This window comes from Ptychodera flava, chromosome 6 (genome assembly GCF_041260155.1).
Source record: "Ptychodera flava strain L36383 chromosome 6, AS_Pfla_20210202, whole genome shotgun sequence".
Lineage (NCBI taxonomy): Eukaryota > Metazoa > Hemichordata > Enteropneusta > Ptychoderidae > Ptychodera > Ptychodera flava.
Window position 1 is genome coordinate 34,988,774 of NC_091933.1, and position 5,185 is coordinate 34,993,958.

Here is a 5,185-nt window from a genome sequence, read left to right on the forward strand (position 1 = left end):
AAGCCATGGCATGTACGCTCGGCGTCCTTTTGCGATGAGCATGAAAATCAGTGCAGTTGATTTTATTTTCTCTAGACACACTGTCTGCATTGGACACATAAGTTTGCGTGATGCTATAGCAGGGATGTCATTAAAGCATGTTGCCTCAATAATCTAATTATCACGCAGAGGCTTTAAAGGATGGAAGTGGTATTGTCGCAACTCTTTTCAGCTCCACGCTGGGTTTTACTAGGAATAGCCTGGTGCATGTTGCGAAAAGAAGTTGTACGTTGTCAAGTCTTTACCACATATCGGATATACCACGGGACCGTAATACTTATGAAATTGAAAACGAAATTGCCGTAGAATTTAGGTTGATGGCTTTATTTACGGCACGGAAACTCAGCCTGAGTTCCAACCTAGGCTCCCTCATAATAGTCTCTGAGACTCCTGGATGAATGTGATTTCTTATTTACCACAATTTTACGTTTACTCTCTTACCTAATCTACCTTTACTCTAAAAGTAATACACATTGTATTCTATTGATACAAAATCTCGTGATACACCAAATGCTGACGCTTCATGATATGTTGACTATCCAAACTTATAGCCATTGCCGGCACTTTTATTGCCACATGAATTGTTACGTTGAAACATCACACGTTGTACATGTGTACAATCACGCCATTTTCGTAAATTAAATGTGCTGACGTGTTAAATGCTGACGTGGAAGATATTACAGCTTAAATCAACATCATAAAATCCTGTTCGTGTCACTCGGTACTTGGCGGAAAATATACGTTCGATGTGAGAAATTCAAGACCGTGACAGTATCTTGTGTATTAATTTTTAACAAAAAGTGTCTATCGTTAGCTCTCATTTACACCCCTTGCAGGTCCGTTTTGTCTTATACAAGCAGAAATTTTTACTGTATTAAGTAGTCTTGATCAAAAGTAAAGTGGCCACCGACCACATAATGAGGCAGTGAACATTACAAACGAGGCAAACACAGGGACATGGAGCACCCGATCACAGTGCCGTGAACTGAACATCAAATGCTAATGAGACCTAAGAGAAAGGGTTCAGCCTAGTGAGCTGTAAGCGGACCTTATAGGACTACAAACACCAATCACAAATCGTACATATGTCATTTTGAAACAGGACCAAAACAATTTCAGACATCAAAACCAATTTTTGTCAACAAAAAATATATTTCGGCACCATTTTGCTTGGCCCGCGTAAATTTTAGTCCGTGACCTAAGTTGAGTGTGACTTCAACAAAAGCGGATGTAAGCGTTTGCAATTCATTCTTGTAAAATGCAGTGTCAAGATAATCTGACTAAGCACTTTTTTCTAGACAGTAAACTACTAGTAGGTTCGGCTTGATCTCTCTGCAGGGTAGTTTTACCAATAGCCGAGTGCCGAAATCATTGCCACCCCTAACTTTGCAAACGTAGTTGTATGTGGCGGCGTAGGCTGTGTCTATTCCGTTCATTAAAGGTCAACTCCTCCACGGATAGTGTCTATGGCGGGGTTGACCTTTTGATGACCCGCATAGACGTAGCCGACCCGGCCGGCCACAGACAGCAAGGTTTCTACAGCTATGCTATCACAAGCACTAAATTTCAGACTGCAAGTAATCTTCATCTTTAAAGTCTTGAATAACACCCAGGCGCCAAAAGAGAGATATAAACAGAGAAAATCAGTCCTCCCTTGAATTTTTGGATCATTCTGAAATAGTCATTAGTAAAATCTTGTCGCCAAAAGAGAGAATTACATTGAGAAAAAGAAGAGAATGCGAGGAGGTAACGCAATATAGAATTACCATTTTTCTATGTAATCTCATGACCCGCATAGACGTAGCCGACCCGGACACTGACAGCTACGTTTCCACAGCTATGCCATCACAAGCACTGAATTTCAGACTACTACAAACAAACTTAATCTTTAAACAGTCTTAAATATAACCTAGACGCCAAACGAGATAATTAAACAGAGAAAAACAGCCCTACCTCGAATTTTTTGATCATTTTAAAAAAGACATAAATAAAATCTTGTCGCCAAAAGAGAGAATTAAGCAGCAAAAATGCAAGAATGCGAGGAGATAACGCAATATAAAATTACCATTTTTCTAATCTCATTTTGCGACTCAGATGAGAACGTAAACTTTTTGGCGTAAAATGTAAAAGTTAAGAACCTCAGCTTTTGCAAAATGTATGGGGGTTCTTCGTGGCGCCTATGACTAATACAGTTGTGGAAAAAATAGTGTATGATTTATGCAACGCCACCTTAACAAGTACAGTTGTGGAAAAAATAGTGTATGATTTATGCCACGCCACCTTAACAAGTTTTACTGTTGTTTAACGATACCCAGATTTGTCCTTATCAAAGAGACCCAATTTATCTTGTGCTAAATTTTGATTTGTGAAAACATGATCATAAAACAAACTATTGTTAACACTAATAATGAAGATTTACACGACTTGGACTTTGCCGCCTCATTTCTAATTCGCACACAGTCAACCACTTGTTAGGAAGTATATTTCAGGGCTGTTCTCTCAATTGCCACTAAACCCAAAGTTTGAAGATAAGAAAATCGGTTAGTTTGTGAGTAACGAAACCATAGAATATGTGCATAAAAATGCTAACACTTTGTAATACTGGTTCCGAGGGTGAAAAGTAAAATCTTTAGCATTTTTAAGACATGTTCGAGCAAACACTTAGCCCCAATCGTCTACAGATCTTGATTCTCTGAGAAGCCGGAATAGGAGGCACCAACATGTATCCTAACACGAGCTCCATCCTCAGCGGCAATATGGACGTTACCTATGGTGTGTAATTCACCGAGGAGGGTTTGTTGCAGTGAGCATGAAAATTGGTTTTATTCTTCCCAGACTCACTGCCTGCATAGGACATACAAGTTTGCATGATGCTATAGCAGTGATCTCGTAAGTTTGTTGCCTCAATAATCAAATTATCACTTAGAGATTTTAAGGGATGGGAGTGGTATCTTGCGTCTCAATTTTTAACACAGGGTGCCAATCGTGAGCTCTCATTTACAACCGTCGCAGGATCCGTTTTTTCTTTATACAAGCAGGCGGTTTTACTGTATCATGTATGCCTGATCAACAGTAAAGTGGTCACCGACCATATGATGAGGCAGTGAACATTACAAAACGAGGCCAACACGGGAACATAGGGCAGCCAATCACAGTGCCGTGAACTGAACATTCCATGGCGATGAGAGCTAAGAGAAAGGGTTCAGCAAAGCCAACCAGTGAGCTGTAAGCGGACCTTATATGACTGCAAACACCAATCACTGGCCCATACATGTGTCTAGGACATAAATCGTATAACAATATAAGACATCAAAACAAATTTTTGTCAACTCATAATATTTATTATCAATGCTTAGAAAGGGCAACTGCGCAAAGGCGACATTTTGAGTTAGGTTCTTAGCGTAATACAGGGGTGTTTGACTGCAAATGAAAATAATCTTACCCAAAAAGATTGTCCTCAATAACAATGTCAAAAATACTGATATGTTTAATGATAAGTACGCATTCAAGTGAATAAATGAATAGGCACGGTCACGTAGTTTCTTCGAATAGCACTCTTGTCCCATTAAGTAATATGCCGTTTCGGCACCATTTTGCTTGACCCGCGTAAATTTCAGCTCTTGACCTAAGCTGAGTGTGACTTCAACCAAGGCGAATGTAAGCGTTTGCGATACATTCTGGCAAAATGCAGTGTCACGATAATGTGACCTCAGCACGTTTCTCTAGACAGTAAAATAGGTTCGGCTTGATCTCATTGTACAGTAGTTTTCCCCTTTACCGTAGGCCGAGATCAGTGCCATTACTAGCTTTGCAAACGTAGCTTTCTGTGGCGGTGTAGGCTGCGTCTAATCGGGTCATTAAAAGGTCAACTCCTCCACGGACAGTGTCTGGTTTTGGGTTAACCTTTTGGTTTACCTTTTGGCGCAGCCGACCCGGCCACAGACAGCTACGTTTCCAAAGATAAGCATTTCAGACTTCAAACAAACGTCATCTCTAAACAGTCTATACAGACGCCAAAAGAGAGAATTAAACAGAGAAAAAACCCTCCCTCGAGGTTTTTTTTAATCATTTTGAAACAGTCATTGGTAAAACCTCTTTCGTAAAAAGAGTATTACTCACACAAAAAATGCAAGAATTTGAATGCGAGGAGATATCGCAAAACAAAATTACCATTTTTTCCTGTATAATATCATTTTTCGATTCATACGAGAAATGAGGGTAACGAAATTGAACTCTTTGACGTAATTTCTTTCGTTTACATAATATTAAATTTGAGTTTCCATACTCAAAAATGTAACCCATTTCAGGATACCAGTGAAATAACAGTCTTATGTAAAGTTAAGAATTTCGGCTTTCGCATAATGTATTCGCGATGGGAGTTATTTGCTCAGCTATGACTAATACAGCTTTCGAAAAAATAGTGTACGATTTCTGAGACGCCACCTTAACCAGTTTCATCGTGTTAACCTGTAAGCTAGGTTGTCGTTATCAAAGAGAGCGAATTTATCTTGGGCTAAATTTTAATTTGTGAAAGGTTATGGTCATAAAACAAACTATAACACTGATAAACAAGATTTACACAACTTGGACTTTGCCGTCTCATTTATAATTCGCAAACAGTGATCCACTTATTAGGAGTTGTATTTTCAGGGCTGTTCTCTCAATTGACACTAAACTCAATGTTAGAAGATGTGAAAATCGGTTATTTTGTGAAAAATCAAACAAAGAAATGTGTTAAGATAAACATGCTAACTCTTTGTAATACTGTTTACTCTCAACTAGGACAGTACATCGCTCTAATTTCTTACGAATGCTGCAGTTGCTAAAATTGTTCAATCTTATGATTTTCGTATTTTGTGTTCGCAGCTGTTTAATGAATAAACAAGATCATGTTGGAATGCTGGTCGGTTTACTTGCAACTCAGAACGCGACTGTTACTAATTTGGGTGATTGGATCTTCATATTTGTTCAAATTTCGCAAAGTGTTAGGTGACCTATAGCTGAAAGTTGCAATATTACAAATTACTCATAAAAACAAGTGTATAAACAGAAGAGCAGATGAGCTTACATTTGGAGATTATACCGACATTACTTTACTATCCAATTAACCCCTATTAGTTCCAATCGTGTTACAGGTACTCAACGG